This window comes from Sander lucioperca, chromosome 5, assembly GCF_008315115.2.
Source record: "Sander lucioperca isolate FBNREF2018 chromosome 5, SLUC_FBN_1.2, whole genome shotgun sequence".
NCBI classification, from domain to species: domain Eukaryota; kingdom Metazoa; phylum Chordata; class Actinopteri; order Perciformes; family Percidae; genus Sander; species Sander lucioperca.
Window position 1 is genome coordinate 30,068,255 of NC_050177.1, and position 20,296 is coordinate 30,088,550.

Below are 20,296 nucleotides of genomic sequence, written 5' to 3' on the forward strand. Positions count from 1 at the left end.
TACTGGACCCAAAAACACACAAAAAACACAAAATCCGATTTGAAAAATAATAGCTTTTTTAATATAAAAAACACAAACATGCTCAACCAAGCATTTTTTTAAGTTTGTAATGTAAACACAAGTTGTAAATATCAACATATACAGGTAAAATTAAGATATAATCAAGATATATACAAAAAAAATATGATTTACAAAAAAAAAAGCGGGTAGGCTTTTTTTTCTTTTTAGCTTTGCCACTCTTTAAAACAGTTTATGCACACAATTATACAGAGACCTACATTAAAGGCCTTGCATTCCCAGAGTATGAGGGTTCCCAAATAGTGCAAATACAATATATAAAAAGGTAAAATTGAGATAAAATCAATCTATATACAGCAAAAAGCAGGCGTGGCAATAGACTTTTTTGTAGGCCTCTGTCTGCTTGTTGTCGGGGTTGTAGATGGCCCAGGCTGCTCATCATCTCTGTACATGTCAAGACAAATTGTACATCAAAAGTTAAAGATGCTCATTGGCACATATGCACAACAATTACAGTGAAGCAGTCGTTGGCAAGGAAATTGTTGTTCACACAACCACACACACAAATATACACACACAGACACACACATATACATATATATACATATATATATATATATATATATATATATATATACATATATATATATATATATATATATATATATATATATATATATATATATATATATATATATATATATACACACACACACACATAGAGACACAGACAGACAGACACATATATACACACACAGAGACACAGACACCTATATATACACACACACACACACACACACACACACACACAGAGACACACACACACACACACACAGAGACATAGAGACACACACACACACACACACACACACACACACACATATATAAATATATTATAGCTAGCTGTCTCACCTCTTGTTGTGAACCACAAAAGCCGAGTCGTCAATCTCATCATCGCCACTTTCTAATTCCGACGATGAACTGTAAACAGCGTCCTGGTCGTCCAGTCGATAGAACAAGTCGAGGGCTTGTTCAACCGAAAACATTCGCTTCATTTTCACAAAAAACTCTAAATCTAGCTACTCCTAAACTATCTACACTACTCCTAAACTACTCTCAAAATCTACTCAAACTCTTCCAAAAGCTAACAATAATATCTCTCTCTCTCTCTAATATGTCTCTCTTTGTCTACTCCGTCAATCTCCCGCCTTTCAATTTCGCTTCTTTGCTCAGTTAGCTCCTCCTCCCCTCCCTAAAATGTGCAGCCTGAAGAGCAGAGTCAGCAGATTCAGACATTTTTTGCCGTTTTCGTTTATGACAAAAACCGACAAAGTTATTAGAATAAATGCAACGCCTACCGCATCCCATCTTGCGTTCTTTTATGAACGCGTCAATATTTTCAATATTTTTTTTATATAAAGTTTAAATGATCATATCTCCATTTTAACTTGGTCTATCAACATAAAACAAAAACTAGAATGGAGTTTCAAGCCAGCACTTTCGACAGAAGTTGTCTGCAGCGCTCAACGTGACTTTGTTTTTATGCTTCGACGTCTTAAACTGGTCATGTGACTTGATCACGCCGGCGTGATCGGCGACCCGGAAGAGTTAATGAGCAGCAGACGGCTGAAACTTCGTTCGGCGCTGGCGCTGCTGATGGGAAGGGTTTTATAAATCCTGAGGAGAATGGTCAGGTGTGGGTCGGCTCTATCCATGTCGTTGGCAATGAGGAATGGCAGGACGGCGTCGGTGGTGAGATCCATGTTTAACTCTGAATACAATGCACGAAAAGAGCAAAACTCCTCCACTGCGTCTTCTGGCTTGGGCATGTCTTCTGAGTAGAAACGGGCCAGCTCAAGCATTTTCTCCTCAGCATCAGGGTGCTCAAACCGCTTTGGGCAGAGGACTGTGAACAGTTTGGCCATTTTTTTGAAGTCTGAGAATCGACTTTCAAACTTCCTCACAAAAACATCAAGAATGTAAAAATAAATATCAGCTTTAAAGCAGCGACTGCTGTCCTCGATCTGGTCGTCCTCTGCGTCCTCGTCAACATGCCTTCTTCTCTTGGAATGGAAACTGATTTGAAACAGGGAAATGAACAAATAAACATTAAAGTTGTTAAACAAGGGAATATGTATATGGGCCAGGTTATAGCAGCAATTGCTAATTTCCACCTGTAGTCCCTGGGCTAGGGTGATCAGACGTCCCCGGTTTCCGGGGACAGTCCCCGGTTTCAGTGACCTGTCCCCGGAAATGTACCCGGTTTTCACTGGGACTGACAGACCCGAAATTGGAATAACAGAAAGAAAACATTGACCAAACGCGCACCCTGAACGTACATGTGCCCATATTTTACGATGCTAAAATGACTGTCTGGTGGGTTTAGTGAACGCAATTTCGCGAACTTTTTATGTTTAAAAAAGGATCTTACTCTTTAACAGAAAGGTCGACCTCCTTAGAAATCCTTTCCATAATGTTGTCGGACACTTAAAATATTATTTTGAGTCTGTCAGCGGCAAAACGAGACAATTGTCCTATTAACTTACATTGTAGCTTGTTTCGCCGTTTCCGACTGCAGCGATTTAATACTGGACCAATGTCAAAGGAAAATACTTCCTCAATAGTTTTGAGGTGTATAGTGGAGTAAAAGTATGAAGTAGCAGCAGGGGCGATTCTAGGATCAGACCTTTAGGGGGGCTCAGCCCCTAATGAGAATGGGACATGGATATAGTGCATGCATCAGTGTTAATCTGCGCCATGAAATTACCAACTGCTTCACAACCGTCTCCTGCTCTCCCTCTAACAGATAGAGACTCAGCCAAAGGTGTGATTCTGGCACAACCACCTCAACCAGAATCTAAGCTTTCCAATGACAAATGGTTTGCGACAAAATTAACATTGAACTTACATGAAATGTTATCATATTTGCATTCTGCATACATCTCTGCACACCCATTACTCTCTGAAATATCTCACAAACTCTTCACTCAACACATGCATCAGTACAACAAGCGGTTCCCGGGGAATCCGGTTTTGAAATTGCAACAAAATTTCTACATGGTCTCCAACTTTGGGCCAAAATTATAATGTATTCTCATGTAAATTTTTTATTTATTTATATCAGCACAGACATTTTTGTAAATTGCTTAGCCAGTGTATCCCACCATAATGGTTATTATATTGCCAGATTCCAGACAATCCCACTTACTTATATACATCCCACTTACAAATATGAATATATATTTCTACTGGTATGCTTCCTAGTGACATTAATGCAAAAATATGAAGAAAAAACTATTCCACCTGTGTGTGCATGGTTAGAATTCTGAAGTGCAAAATAGTTCAGGCTACAGCACAAGTATTTCCATCCATAGATATGAATAATCAAGTCTAACCTCTGAATTTCTTTTCAAAGTGCACCAGATTGATGCATTTAAACGTTAAAATAGACTAAATGTTCTTACAGGGGAACATGCCCATGGATCCCCCTAGGGGGGCCCTGGGGCAGTGTCCCCGTTTTAAGTTTTACAAAGATAAAAACATGACCTGTTTGGGAGTATTTACACTTATGAGCTGAAAACGTCCCCGGATTTTGACTCAGAAATCTGGTCACCTTACCCTGGGCAGGTATAACAAATTTAAAAAATAACAATTTTAAATAGAAATTGCACAGGATTATAGATAACATGATGTCCATAGTAATTAAAAACAAGCAGTTTAGCAAAAAAACTGGAAAACAGGGGCGCCATCAGCCCACTCACTCTCACACACAGACATAAATACAATATCTTATAGATGTGTGCAAACTTGCTTACTCAACAACAAACTCTTTGTTAGGCATGAGAAAGTGTGAGAATTTGTACATAAGATAAGTTCCGTGGGAAGGGCATTCCACTGCCTCATGGCCACAGATGAGAAGGAGGAACTCCCAAATTTGGTTTTACGTTGTGGAATGCTACACTCCCCCCTCTTGTGAACCCTCTGCTCTGTTAACTCGGTGTCTGAGTCTCTTTCTCTGGCCTTATTTCTTGCTGTGTTCTCCATGCTGTCAGAGGCCTCCTCTGTGCGTAACTCTCTGATCTGAGCCACAGTTCTGTCAATAAGATCACAGCAGTGTTGACATCCAGTGATTCTTTCTGAAGGTTATTTCCAGTTGCATGTTGTCCTGCTCCTCCTGCAGTATTTTAAACCTCAGAAGGCTTCAGACAGGACACTGGCTAGGCGGTGCGCCTCTGAAGGACCCATGCTGGCGCTGCTGCTGGAACCAGAGGCATCCGCGACCGACGAGGTATCCTCTACTTCAAACTGCCGGTGGCAGTCGTGAGCTTTTCTGGGCTTGACTGCTGTTAGCCTCATCGTTAGCCGGTGCCAGGCTAGTAGGGCTAGCACTAGCAGTAACATTAAACATCGATGACTGAGTAATGTTAACGGTATTATTATCATTTTGACAGTGTTGAGTCATGGATGATGATGATGATGAGAAGTACGATGTCAGAGGAGCACATGATGCTACCACACTTCTACTATCTCGCTCTTTTCTTTTTAATTTGCCCGATTGATATTTTCTCTCCATTTTCGTAACTATTCTCTTAAGTGCAATCAGGAATGTACATAACGTTAACATTATAAATTTGCACCTCACGCCACCCTTAGTTACTGTTGCTAAGTAGGAGAAGCTCGGCCTTAGCAACAGTAACTAAGTACAACAAGGCCGGACTTAGCAACAGTAACTAAGGGGGGACTTGGCATGGCGCTACTACGCTGCCATATACATGGACACCGCATTTGCCTCTGTGTATATATATATATATATATATATATATATATATATATATATAGTGCTGCCACTGAGTAACTGTACTCCCTGGATAAATATTGACTAATTTTTGGAAAAAATGAAAAAGCTATTTGAGAAGGAAGCAGATAGAAGGAGTTGCATTATGCATTTGAAGGTTATACTGTCAAACAAAGACAGCGTGGCTCATTGGCTGGTCAATTCCCATGATGCAAGGCGGTAAATAGAGTTTTGTTAAAATTTGCTGAGAAGTTTGACGTTTGTTCGAAATACAAATGTAACTTCATGGTTTCCGTTTATTTAACGTGTCTGCTTATAATGTAGTATTTAGTTGCCTGGTAATTGTCATTGTTGTGCTGGTTTATCATTGTAACCATGAGTTAAGTGACTGTACCGAAGAGAAGAAGAGCTGGATTATGTCAACGTGAGATCATATTCAGTAATTATCTTCCTTCAGCTATTAATCTGCTACATGTCACTTTACGATGGGCCCTGTTCTCGTCAATTTACGCAAGTTGGGCGGCTTTTGAGAGTCCCCTAATTCGCACGGGACCCTGAGGCGGCCGCAACCGAGCACCCACGCTATCTCCGCTACTGGTGCCTCACTCAGCATCCAGGATTTGGGGCATGCTGCCTGAATCCGTTTGTGCTGAAGATAGCATACACACATTTCAGGCAGGATCATGGTCCCCTTCAAGCCAGCACGCATGAGTATGTTAATTGTTTATGTTTACTTATGTTATTTTTACACTGAGTCCTATGAACCAACTTAAACAGTTATGGGCGACTAGAGATGTGTTGCATAGACAATAAACATGAAAAACAGGAATAAAATGAAGTTTCCAACATACTTATCCCTAGGCAGTACCGGTACACTGCGTACAGGAAGACTATAAAAAATCTTATTCATGACAGTATCAAGACAATTATTTGGGGTTATTATTTGTTGATCTAAAAGCAAAAACAGTGTCACAACACCCAGGATTTGTAAGTACAGCCATTCCCCTTGATATCATATAATCTAATCTAAAGAGAACAGATATGGTGATACCTCATAATAGCAATAGCAAACACCAATCCACTACTAATCTACTACTACTACCACTGCTAGGTACTAGTACTGAGCATCTGAGTAACTAAATGACAATATAGCTTCACTCCAGATGTAGTGTAGAAGAGAAGTGACCAGTATTACAGAGTGGACCCCTATGGTTGGTTTATGCCTTCCCTGAAATAAATATTGTTGATATTGTTATTTGGATGTGGGTTAATAGGAAAGACATTAAAACATTAAAGTTTGGTTAAACAACAATGAACAGTGATTTAACATGTTCTTTTAACAAAGTGCAGAATTTTGAAATAAAACCATACGGAAGTTTAAGGAAGGAGCAGGTACACACACACACACACACACACACACACACACACACACACACACACACACACAACTGGAGCAAAATCCATTTTTACAGATTATGATTAGCTATCACAGTATCCTCAACAGTACAAGTATTTGTACACCGTTGTATCCTTCAAAAGTTTTTTGTAGGCGTGTCTGAGTCCGTTGTCTGTCAGGTTGAAACATCAACACAAGTTCAGTTTCGGTTCAGGTTGAGTTGTAACCCTAACCCTGTTAACAAACAACGACATGATGATGTATAATGTTACTGATTATTGGTAATGTTGTCATTTGTTATTTTAGAGAGAAATACCAAAATAAAGAACAATCAAACTAACCCCAAATCCCCAGTTTGTCTTCATCTCTGAGCTGGTGATGACATCATGGCGCCCTCTGGTGACATCAGCAGGAACTACAAGCAGAGCTCCACCAAACATATTCACACATTAAAACATGTTTACTAGTTTAATTTCTGTATTTATCTTACAGACTCACCCCACTTCATAAAATACATTTTAATACATTTTATGTATTTATTTGGTAATACTATATATTTTTATTTCAATCGTTTTTATTATATATACACATATATTATTTTAATTAATTAATTATTGTCTGACCTTCTCAGTGCCACCTTTCCCTTTTCTTGTTTGGCTTTACATCATTAGACTCAAACACTGTCTCTTAACGTTACCGATAGACCTCCAAATGTGACGAGGACAAAGAGCTCAGTTTGACCAGCGGCCGCACACCAGGCCGCCGGATGGTGTTGCTAAGAACTGTTTTTTTTTTTTTTTTCATGGTGGTCAGCACGTAATGGGAAGCATCTATACGGAGGTTGGGTTTAGGAAAAGAACAACAGGGAAAGGACACATCACATGTGGGCCACGATCCCCGGTCTCCGGGGTGAAAGTCCTGTGTTTGACCCATCCACCAACCCAACCAACCTCCCTGTGCAGATTTTCGGCATATCATACTACTCGCTATCGTAGTCATGCTGTGATCACGAAAAGGTGCTTCCCGTTGAAATACATTAGTTTAAAAATCGTGCTGACCACCACGAAAAAAACTAGATAAACGTGTCCGTGTACACAAATCAATAGATTAAATCACGTGACCATTTAAAACTAATAATGCAGCGGCAAAGAAAACATGACACAGATTTACGGTGGAGGCGGAGCTTAATCACGTCTGATAGGAAGTGACAGTAACGTGGAGTGACATCATCGCGTCTAAAGGAATATTCTGTGATACTTTACACCTGAAAAATGGCCGTAACGCACACCGTTTAGAGATTGAACGTGCCTTAAATTACATAGTGATGCTGTCAGACACACACACACACACACACACACACACACACACACACACACACACACACACACACACACACACACACACACACACACACACACACACACACACACACAAACACACACTCCCAGAAAGTTTCCAGATCGACGTCGCTAAAACCCAGACCCCCTCTTTTGCAGTATCACCGTGTACTTCACCGTGTACTTCACCGTGTACTTCTCCGTGTACTTCTCCGTGTACTTCACCGTGTACTTCACCGTGTACGTGTACGACCATTCTTCTGCTGCATCTACAGATATGAAACATGAAGTCAGAATCAGGACGAACACGTCGTCGTTTTCCGTTTGAATTGAGCCATGAATTACACATATGATGTTCATCAGTTTAAGAGATAATTTCACAAGTCAAGAAAGTCTCAGTTTATTGTTGAACTGTTGAAGTATAAGACTGAAAATACGTCATTAGAAAGACTTCACACTTCAAAGTCTCATGGATGACGTCTTGCTGAAGCTACGATGTCTCTGTGTATCGAACCTGTGTGTGTGTGTGTGTGTGTGTGTTAGAGCCTGGATCGGGACGAATTTTTCCGTCCAAACTCGGCCTGAGCCCGACAGAGCCGTGACCGAACCCGGCCTGAGCCCGTCAGGCATTATGATATTTATGTCCGAGCCCGGCCCGAGCCCGACACAGTTAAAATCTCGTTGTTTTTTTTTCTCATACTAATGACACATGTACGTTTGTTTGTGTGGAAAGCCCACTTTTATTAAGCAACCGGAAGGCATTCGGAAATGTCAACAGATGAGGTCATCAGCGCACACGGGGGAACAAGCTCACGTTAATAAGCTGTTTAATTTAAAATGTTCAATGTGTTAACCTTTCCTGATCGCTTCGATTCCAACCGTGATCAGAAAACCAGGGGAGACTGGTTACCTCCAGGGCCAACGTCATATAACGTTGGGGTTAAAATCCTGTTTCTGGTGAGCAGATGAATGAACTTGGTTTTCAGTCTGGGGTTTATCTCGGACACTGCACACACTGTGTACAAAACTTAAACTTATTCCACCAACTCTGCTCCGGTCACATCTACACGTCTGCTTCCTCTTTTCTCTATCTCTCTTCTGCCCACTTTACACACACACTGAGCTCTCTTAAAGGAGCTGCAGCACCATTTTACAACAAATGCCTTATCGCGCTGATGTGACCGAGCCTGGCCCGAACCCGACCATAATTTCTAAATATCTGTCTGAACCCGGCCCGGCCCGTCGGGTACCGTTGGGACCCGTCGGGCTCGGGTCGGGTATCCAGGCCTTAGTGTGTGTGTGTGTGTGTGTGTGTGTGTGTCTGTGTGTGGTGTCTGTGTGTGTGTGTGTCTGTGGTGTCTGTGTGTGTGTCTATATGTGTGTGTGTCTGTCTGTGTGTTGTGTGTGTGTCTGTGAATGTGTTTGTGTGTGAGTTTGTGTGTGTGTGTGTGTGTGTGTGTGTGTGAGTCTGTGTCCATATTTTACCCAATGGGAGTGAGAATGTGTTGCAACTTTTGACCTGCTGGTCTCCCCTGTACACTAACAACACACCTGTGAGAGTGATATCGTGTGAAATCAAACCTCCTGATCTTCATCTTTCTCTCCTCTTCTTCAGGCAACTCAGCCTTCAATATTCTGTTCGGGATCATCGTGTTGCTGGTGGGCTTTTTGGTTATTGTCGCCTTTGTCGTCCTCATCGTGCAATACTGCAGACGTGAATCTTCCAACGGGTAAAAATCCTCATGTTTTAGAAACAGGAAACGATCCAAACAGAGTAGTATGTAGAGAGACAACAGTAGAGAGTAGTATGTAGAGAGACAACAGTAGAGAGTAGTATGTAGAGAGACAACAGTATAGAGTAGTATGTAGAGAGACAACAGTAGAGAGTAGTATGTAGAGAGACAACAGTATAGAGTAGTATGTAGAGAGACAGCGGTAGAGAGTAGTATGTAGAGAGACAACAGTAGAGAGTAGTATGTAGAGAGACAACAGTAGAGAGTAGTATGTAGAGAGACAATGGTAGAGAGTAGGGGTGGAACGGTACATGTATTCGTATCGAACTGAAACGGTACGGGCGTCTCGGTTCGGTACATGAATTTACACGGTATAAAAATAAATAAAACTTGCGTGCAAATTAATCAATGTAATGCGGAACTACTGTTAGACATGCGGTTCTTTAGGGACACCTAATCTGTAGCCCTGCCGTTAGCGCTGAAGCTCCCGAGCTCCGCCTACATGTCGAGTCCAGTGAATCCACACAAAGCAAACTAGTTCTTTCCATATACAACCAAACACGGACGTAGCTGTATCCCTTCTCGCCTCGACCACAAATGGCCTCCAGGCCCGTTTGCTTCGCTGTTTGCTCCGGTATTAGCTGTTAGCTCAGCCGTTAGCTCTTAGCTCCACTATTAGCTCCGCCGTTAGCTGTTAGCTTCGCCGTTAGCGTGTGAAGCTAACATCAAAACTCGTCAACTGCTCTGTGTAACCGAAGCTGCTCTTTTAACATCCCTGCTCTGTGCATTCACATATGAGAGCAGCGCTTGTCTCCCTGATCACACTACTAGCTGATTGTCTTATTTTGTTTACAAGTTACAGATGGAGTCTGGAGATGATGCAGGGTACTTATTGTTTACCGTTTACATCTTACTTTATACACTTCAAGCTGTTACAGCTAGCTCAGTGGACAGCCTGAGCACAATTAAAAAAATTGCCTTCTGCGTTTTTGTTTTGCTTTTCCCTCCATTGTACCGAACCGAACCGTGATGTCTGAACCGAGGTATGAACCGAACCGTGACTTCTGTGTACCGTTCCACCCCTAGTAGAGAGTAGTATATAGTATGTAGAGAGACAGCAGTAGAGATTAGTATGTAGAGAGACAGCAGTAGAGAGTAGTATGTAGAGAGACATCAGTAGAGAGTAGTATGTAGAGAGACATTAGTAGAGAGTAGTATGTACTCAGTATGTACAAGTACCTCAACATTGAGACTTAAGTACAGTACTGGAGTAAATGTACTTAGTTACATTTCTACCCTGGTAAAGACATGTTGAGAGGATGTTGTACAGAGTGTAAAGCTCCTCGAAGCACATTTGGGATTTGTGTTTTTCGGGTTATGAAATAAATTGACTTGAAAGTTGCCGTAAATTAATCTGCATAATGTTGTCTTTTGTTTGTTAGTTTGTCTCCAGATACCGGCCGTTGGGTTCTGATCCGTGAGGGTCGGAGTCGGCGTCCGTGGAGGGAGACGCCATCGCATGTGTTTGTTTCTGAATCACTTAAATGATATTCTGTATTTTGGGTAAAGATCAGGAAATTCATTATTCTATGTTGATTTTTGATGTTTGTTGGGTTAGGGTGAAGCCGGAGACTTCAGAGGACGAATCATATTCACACTTTACTGAATTATTCTCCGTGTTTATACGTAGTCATGGATTTCTGTTTCTGGGTTCTCAAACCAAATGCAAAGCAAACTTTTTGCGTGCCGATATTACGTACAAAGTCGACGCAAAGACATTTTTTTCCCGCCTTTTGGAAGCTTTTTTTAAACATTTTTGACACTTTTCTTTTGTCAATTTTTTTTTTAAATGCTATAAACATCTATTAAAACACCCAAATTCAATGAAAGTAGTGAACTGATCATTTATTTGACTTGTGAAGAGCGTTGTATGGAACCATCATTGTTACTTTCTTTGACAATTTGGTTGAAAGAAACCCCAAATTTCTGATATAGAAACTTTTTGAAAATGGGTCAAAGCCGAAGTGTTCGACATGAAACTAATAAGTAATAATGAAATCGACAGTTTAAAGAATACTTTGTACAGAGTACATCATCCTGGAATTAAAGCATGAATGTAAAACAGTCTGTGTGTGTGTGTGTGTCTCTGTGTGTGTGTGTGTGGGTGTGTGTGTGTTTGTGTGTGTGTGTATGTGTGTGTGTGTGTGTGTGTGTGTGTGTATGTATGTGTGTGCCGTGTGTATATGTGTGTGTGTGTGTGTGTGTGTGTGTGTGTGTGTGTGTATGTGTGTGCTGTGTGCATTGTTTGGAGCAATAACTCCACCTCCTCGTCTGCCTAGACAAAACTGTCAGCTTTTGTTGTTCGCTTCGCGCTACTAGAGTAGCGCGAAGCGAGGAATCTGTTCAATCATTCTGAATTATTTTATGCAAAGTTCATTCATTAGTTTATAACAATAACATGAAATATTTCTGTAAGTGTGATCCTGTACTAACTCAACTGGTGAGAAACAGGAGGAGACTCTCCATCCTACACAGGACACAAAGACACAGAGGCACCAGGTCTCCAGACCCCAAACCCAGGATAAAGAGGCTGAGTGAATGTGGTGTTGAAGGTGTGGAGGAGGATCAGTGAGTCAGAGGAGACTGAGTAGAAGGACAGAGAGCCAGCAGGACAGTCCACATACACTGCTACTCTGTTAGAGACAGAGGAGGAGGAGATGGATGTTTCTCTCTTATTGTGCCTGACAGAGTAACGACCATCAGAGCATCTCAGACTCCAGGACTGATAATTATATCCAAACCAACATTCATCACTGTCTCCTCTCCTCCTGATTCCTCTGTAACTCACTGATATATCAACCTCTCCTCTCCTCTCAACCTCCCAGTAACAGCGACCAGTCAGACCATCTCTACACAGCAGCTGATAATACCAGCAGTCAAACCTCTCTGGATGATCAGGATATGACTGATACTCCTCCACTAATGTCACCTTCCTGTTGTTGTCAGACAGTTTGAGTTTTCTGTTCACTGTGTTTGTGTCCAGTGTGAGTTCACAGGAATCTGACGGAGAGAAGGAGACACAACACAGCTGCAGTTATTACCCAATCAGCACGTAGATGATGACATCAGAGGGTTGAATGAGTGATGTCACAGTTTGATGAATGAAATGTAAAAACACACTTACATCTCCATGGTGTCAACCATCTGACTCCAGCAGGCTCCACCCTGAAAGGAGGAGGGGCATTACATCACTCTCACACACACAGCTTCATTCTGATCAAATGTAGAGTTGGAATTTCCTCATTTTATATTCATATTTGGACTGTCAATCAATTAAAATATTTAATATTTATTTAATATTTTATTTAATTTCCTTTAAAGTGTCCAATCATAACAGAAGTTATCTCAGGACATTTTCCAGATAGAGGAGGTCTAAGTCAGGATTTTATTTCATAGTATGAACAACAAACATCCTCCTCTAAAGCTATTTATATATCTATTATATGTGTATATATATGTTTTATAGGATGGAGATGTCCGTCTATAGTTCCTGATCAACTCATCTATAGGCTGCTATATGAATGCTGTGGTATTCAACCAAAGCCGCATGAAAATAAAAGCCCTACAGAGAGACATAAATGAGATATGTTATAGAGTAGAAATAACAGTGTGTGCCTATTACGTTTGGACAATTATGAATTCATGAATTAGATGTTTAAAAAGTTTATGACATGGCCCTGACTTAACAACTGGACAAACAGCTGGACGTTAAAGGGAGTCTGGGAACTTTTTCCTTTGAAGAGAGAGAGAGACAGAGACATATAAGACGTAGCTGAAACAGACAGTATGACACTAATTCGTGCTTGCAATATAAAAACTATTTGGGGAGAGAGATAGAGAGAGAGAGAGAGAGAGAGAGAGAGAGAGAGAGAGAGAGAGAGAGAGAGGGAGAGAGGGAGGGAGAGAGAGAGAGAGGGAGAGAGGGAGGGAGAGAGAGAGAGGGAGGAGAGAGAGGGAGAGAGAGGGGGGAGAGAGAGAGAGAGAAAGAGAGAAAGAGAGAGAGGGAGAGAGGGAGGTAGAGAGAGGAGGGAGAGAGAGGGGGGAGGGAGAGAGAGAGGGAGGGAGGGACAGAGAGAGAAAAGAGAGACGGAGACAGAGACATATGAGACGTAGCCGAAAGAGACAGTATGACACTAATTTGTGCTTGCAACATAAAAACTATTTGGCGAGACACAAAATAAAGAGAGAGAGAGAGAGAGAGAGAGAGAGAGAGCTGATGGTGAGCATGTACGGAGATGTGAATAACCTGATTTCTCTGTGTGCCATGTAGCCTAAACATCACATCCTGAATATGATCAAAAACAGGATAATCCTCATAACTGGAATATTCATGTCCATGTAAACACATATGATACCAACAACATGCTAGATCCGTGGGTTCAGTGATAGCAGCGTCCATAGCAACCAGCAGTTTATCTACAGCAGTGGCAGGACGTGTATTTTACACCTGGGCCTTCAGTACTATCCTACAGCAGATAAATCACCTTTGAATAACCTCACCATGACACTAGGACATTACCGTGTGGAATAACGTGATTTACCACAAGGCTCAACACCTAGAGACACCTAATACACTACAGCAGAGACATGAACACACGCTGACTGAAGCATCACTTTCACACAGTATGACAGGATGCTGCATCACATATAGTCAAAATGAATGCAATGACCAAAGAAACCAAAAGAAACCCCCAACAACTGATCATATCAGTGGCGTAATGAGCCAACACCGGGCCCTTAAGCAGGATTATCAAGGTGGGCCCCCCTACTACAGCACGTGATGACTTCAAAAAAAAAAATTGCGATAAAAGTTTTGATGGCTTTTGTTTGTTTGTTACAATGAAGTTGCGAGAGACAATGAAAGATGATTTTTTTTGTATAGTTCTTTAAAAATAAAAAGGAAACTTGTTTTGGGGAGAATAATAATTATAACTATTAATTAATTACTCTGGGCTGAGATTTCCTAGGAACCTTACCAAAAAGGCTCAGGATGCTGACAAATGTTGGTATAATATGAAAATGGCTGGTGAATTTAAGACAAAAAATTATAATTTATTGAATTAATCAAATATGAACATATCTGTCACTGTCAGTGGCTTGTTGATCTTTATATTGTTAGTTAATTTCCTAACCTGGCCTGGGAAACACATTCATACGGTTTGATAAAGTACTTATTGGACTTTAACCTATCATTGCACTTACAATAACAAGGGTGGCTGTGCTCAATTTAGGTCATCCTGTACGTCTCATACGTGGTTTTTCCTGCATCCACAGTGTTTGATTGTGCGTGTTTGTGTGTGTGTGTGTGTGTGTGTGTGTGTGTGTGTGCGCGCACGTCAGTCGCAGGGGGAACGAAGCAGCCCTGCCCGCTGCAAAGAGCTGACAGGATTGAAACAGCAGCAGCTTTCAGCGACTTTATAGTGAAAAATCGTTACAGCGTACATTGATGTTAAAATGTATACAGGTTGGCAGGACGGTCTGAAATGTTTTGGAGGGTCTTTTGCTGTACGTTTTGTTGGTAAATGTGAGATGTTCGAGTCACACAGGTGTCTCGTCCACGGTCTCGTTTCATATCAAAAACAAGGAAATTAATTTGACCTGTTCTCACTCCCGCTTGGTCACTGGCTGTCAGAGTGCACGTGGGACTGCTGGGATTGTCGCGAATAATGAAAATGTGATAGGGGTCCCCGGCTGTCAATCAATATCTTCTAGTCACGTGGGCCCCTGATTGGTCCGGGCCCTTAAGCACCGCATACCCTGTTTACCGATAGTTACGTGTCTGGGTCATATTTACTCATACGGTGACCACAAAGAAATCAAAAACACATATAACACAATCAGAGATCAACTGGCCTCGCCACAAATTCCAGTCAAACAGTGCGGGCTTAACACACATGTCACCATGCACAGAGAAAGTCACATCGGCCACTGACACTGCTCAAATCTTTAACACCTAAAGCAAGCAGTAATAGCTAGTAAAAAACTTTCACTAAAAAAATTAAAAATGTAAATGAACTTGCAGTGTAAACAATATTGAAAATACATATTTTCTTTATTTTAGGCCTTCAATTATAAAAATATAATTTTCTGATTCTGACAATCTCTTGGCCAGCAGAGAAAGCCTTGCTGGCCCTGACGGCCCACCTCTGACCTACAGATCGAGTCATAACAATGAATATTCTCATTAATAGGGGATTGCTTGTGGGTGAAATAACATGAAAATAGCAGACAGCAGAACAGACTATGTGCAAATTTACACATTGTTATCATTAGATGAGTGTCTCATAGAAAACAATGTACGCACAGTGCGTACAGGATTACGGCTGCCGGCGCCACGGTCACACTATCATTTACAGAGACCCAACAATTCCCACAAGAGCAAGCATTTGGTGCAACAGTGGACCTTTCTCTGCAGGGAAACATGAACATTACATCACTCTCACACACACATATATATTGTGTTTGCACCGCAGGGACTAGGAAAGAGCGTTTTGAGGGACTTTTTGAACTTAGAGCCGGTACTCTCCCAGTACAAGAGGAACTTAGAGAAATAATTGGTCCGGACGTCAGTGTACGTCTCTGATCGATCACATGAGACATGCAGCACAGGCAACTGACATTTTAAACCTCTAGCTAACTAGTCTGCCGAAAGAGTAATGCTTCATCCACACACTCTTCTCACAGCGTAGAAATCACATTGATTGGACCTGTCTGTCGAGTTGAAACTGAACCACGGACAGTTCCTTTAACATGCAGACGTGTCGAAACTACATCAATTATTAACAACAGTAAGTCATCATTTTAGTTCCTGAAGATGTACTCCTTTAAAACTTCCTACACAAATATCTCCTTTTTTGTTCATCAGTGTTTGTACCTGAGAGTGTCCAGTCTCCAGAGAGGATCCTTCAGTCCCGCTGACAGTAGCTTCACTCCTGAGTCTCCTGGATGATTGTAGCTCAGGTCCAGCTCTCTCAGATGGGAGGGGTTGGAGCTCAGAGCTGAGACTAGAGAAGTACATCCTTCCTCTGAGATCAGACAGCCTGACAGACTGCAAACACACAGAACAACACACAGGAACCCTCTGTCAACACGTGGAGCCATGTGTTCGTTTTATGTTTGTTTATTGTCCAGGTACATTTTGGTTCAGATTTAGAATACATCTTTAAAATCATCTGTTCTATTTAATTATTTAACAACAAACGTAAACAATGAAAAATCCAAACCAAATAGAAATTAATAATTATATAATTAATAACTACAGCCCAAGTTTATCGTATCAGCGGACACAAAGCACCTGTTTTATCAACTAAAGTTAGTCAGATTTTAAATGGTCATCAGTTGAATGGGTTAATGAAGTCTGACCTGAGAGTCTCCAGTGTGCATTGTGGACTCTTCAGTCCATCAGAGATCAGCTTCCCTCCTGAATCCTGCAGATTGTTGTTACTCAGGTCCAGCTCTCTCAGACTAGAGGACTGGGAGCTGAGAACTGAGGACAGAGCTTCACAGCTTCTCTCTGACAGGTTACAGTTACTCAGTCTGGAGAGACAACAAGAAGGACACAAGTTATTTATATTTAACTCCTGTTGAAAGATAGCAGAGTATTTAATGATGAATAAATCACAATTACAGAGCTTTCTTGGAATGACAGTAATGAAGAAGACAGATAACGATTGTGTTTAAATGTTAAGTCTGGACTTTTGGTGATAGAGAATGTAAAATCCATTTTCTAAACAACTTGGAAACATGATAACTAATTGTGACTGAATGAGGAGTAAAAATACATCCAGTATTCAAATTCACATAAGATTTAAAAAAAAAAAAAAAAGTGCCATAGCCACATTTCTTACTTTGTGCTTTAGGACATATTATAAATAAAAACAAAATGCTTTGGAAACATTAAAAGATTTCCGAATTGCTAAATTTTAAATCCTGACATGAGAAGGGCGGTTTAAATTGAATAAAGCTTAAAGTTTAGAGAAATGTCATAGAAGAAGACACATAATGATTGTGTTTATATGTTGAGTCTGGAATTTGTGGTGATACAGTATATGAAATCCCTTCTCAGCATGTTTAACTACCTGCTGCTCTACTCTAATCAAGTTGGAAACATGATAATTGATTGTGACTAAATTAAGCAATATTACACGAGAGGGTTTGATTTAACGTCATTTTTGGCATGACAGGGTGTGCTGTCATGCTAATTTGAGTACGTTCTAAATGTCTAGCTGACAAATCAGATTGTCTGGTCGGATCTATATCTTGTATAATCAGAAATAAACAAACGTCCATTAATCAAAGTCACATTATATTAAAATATAAAGTAATTGTGGATCTCAGCCACAGTTCATATTTCATTCTTTATGAAGTGATTCTAAATCAGAATAAAATATTGTTTTTTTCAAAGATTATTGTTCTTGATCTGACCTGAGAGTCTCCAGTGTGCAGTGTGGACTCTTCAGTCCAACAGAGATCAGCTTCCCTCCTGAATCCTGCAGATCGTTGTTACTCAGGTCCAGCTCTCTCAGAATAGAGGACTGGGAGCTGAGAACTGAGGACAGAGCTTCACAGCTTCTCTCTGACAGGTTACAGCCACTCAGTCTGGAGAGACAACAGGAAGGACACAAGTTATTTATATTTAACTCCTGTTGAAAGATAGCAGAGTATTTAATGATGAATAAATCACACTTACAGAGCTTTGTTGGAGGGACGGTAATGAAGAAGACTGATAACGATTGTGTTTAAATGTTAAGTCTGGACTTTTGGTGATAGAGAATATAAAATCCATTTTCTAAACAACTTGGAAACATGATAACTAATTGTGACTGAATGAGGAGTCAAAAGACATCCAGTATTCAAATTCACATAAGATTTAAAAAAAAAATGCCATAGCCACATTTCATACTTTGTGCTTTACGACATATTATACATAAGAACAAAATGCTTTGGAAACATTAAAAGATTTTCGAATTGTTAAATTTTAAATCTTGACATGAAAAGGGCGTTTTAAGTTGAATAAAGCTTAAAGTTTAGAGAAATGTCATATAAGAAGACACATAATGATTGTGTTTATATGTTGAGTCTGGACTTTTGGTGATACAGTACATGAAATCCCTTCTGAGCATGTTTAAATATCTGCTGTTCTACTCTAAACAAGTTGGATACATGATAATTAATTGTGACTGAATTAAGCAATATTACACGAGAGGGTTTGATTTCACTTAATTATTGGCACAACAGTGAAGCGGCTAAGCATAACTGAAGTGATAATGACGTTAAATCAAACCCTCTCGTGTAATAAAGCGATTATACAACAAGGTTTACCAACTAAATAAAAATTATAATCAAACTGTGTTCATATTGTGGGGCAATTCACTCTCAAAATAAAGAAAAGCAACAGAGACCATTTGTAGTGCCTCCCTGTTAAACGTTAGTCATCCAGTCATCTTAAGCTAATGTTAGCTTTGTAATGTTAGAGATCGTGGAATTTTCCAAAACGTAATAACTACCGCACATATAAACACCAAACTGCTTGGCTAACTTAATGTGGTTATAACTAAAATATCTACTGAAAAAAAAAATTGCTACTATACGTCCGCGAACTTCATTATTGATGTGTCATTGACACACAGCTGACGTTATCAAAACAGCTGATATAATCCAAACAGCTGATGTGGTCCAAACAGCTGATGTGGTCCAAACAGCTGATGTGATCAAACAGCTGATGTGATCCAAACAGCTGATGTGATCCAACAGCTGATGTGATCCAAACAGCTGATGTGATCCAAACTATTCCAGTAACAGTTAACTCCAGAGTGTTGTTAAAATGTTGTTTCATCCAATGATTGACTTCTTACCCTCTTCCAACCATTCATCAACTATTTTCTGTTGGTCAGTGAACCCTCTGACCTCTGTCACCATGTCAACACACTCAGGAGGGATCTGATTGGCTGCAGCAGGCCGTGTGGTTATCCAGAGGCGAGCAGAGGGAAGCAGTTTTCCCCTGATGAGGTTTGTCAGCAGCACACCCACTGTGGTGGACTCTGTAACATCAGTCAGGATCTCAGTGTTGAGGAAGTCCAGAAGAAGTCGACACTCATCCAGACCGTCAAAGATGAACACAACCGGGAACTCTTCAAACCTGCAGATTCCTGCTTCTTTGGTTTCACTGAAGAAGTGATCAACAAGTTCCACCAAGCTGTACTTTTTCTCTTTCAGCACATTCAGCTCTCTGAAGGTGAATGGAAATGTGAACTGGATGTCCTGGTTGGCTTTGCCTTCAGCCCAGTCCAGAGTGAACTTCTGTGTTAAGACTGTTTTCCCGATGCCAGCCACTCCCTTAGTCATCACTGTTCTGATTGGTTCATCTCTTCCAGGTGGGGCTTTAAAGATGGCATCTCTTCTGATTGTTGTTTCTGGTCTGACTGGTTTCCTGGATGCTATTTCAATCTGTCTGACCTCATGTTCATCATTGACCTCTGCAGTCCCTCCCTCCATGATGTAGATCTCTGTGAACATCTGATTCAGAAGGGTTGGGTTTCCTCCTTTAGCAATCCCCTCAAACACACACTGGAACTTCTTGTTTAGGTTGGATTTGAGTTTATGTTTACAAACTCCAGCAGAACTTCCTAAATGAATACATAACAAAACAGCTCATTAAGTAATTTTGTAAAGAAAACGGGAACATATTTTGGTCCATCTCTGGAGACATTAGTAAACGTCCCATTAGTCCAGCAAGTTAAATCTTTAGAGAAATCCTCTTACTGCTCTGCAGACGGTCAGCCAGCTCGTCCTGTTTCATTCTCCTCAGGAAGTGCAGTGTGATCTTCAGAAATGCCTCTCTGCTGCTCCTCTGCTCTTCATCCTCATCCTTCCCCTGACTCTCTAAGCATTCTGGGTAATCTGGACTCAGAACCTTCTGGATCTTCTTCAGCTCATTCTTCACAAAAGTGCAGATGTT

The 20,296-nt window shown here is 40.7% G+C and overlaps 1 long non-coding RNA gene across 1 annotated transcript; it reads right to left on the reverse strand.

Annotated features, from left to right (window-relative positions):
* Positions 1–9,055: 9,055 nt before the first annotated feature.
* LOC118495159 lies at positions 9,056–19,214 on the reverse strand. The gene is made up of 3 exons (XR_004897484.1): positions 19,127–19,214; positions 9,815–9,819; positions 9,056–9,068 (listed from the first exon to the last, which is right to left on the reverse strand). It is a non-coding gene; the product is annotated as an uncharacterized LOC118495159 (long non-coding RNA).
* Between the last annotated feature and the right edge of the window lie 1,082 nt (positions 19,215–20,296).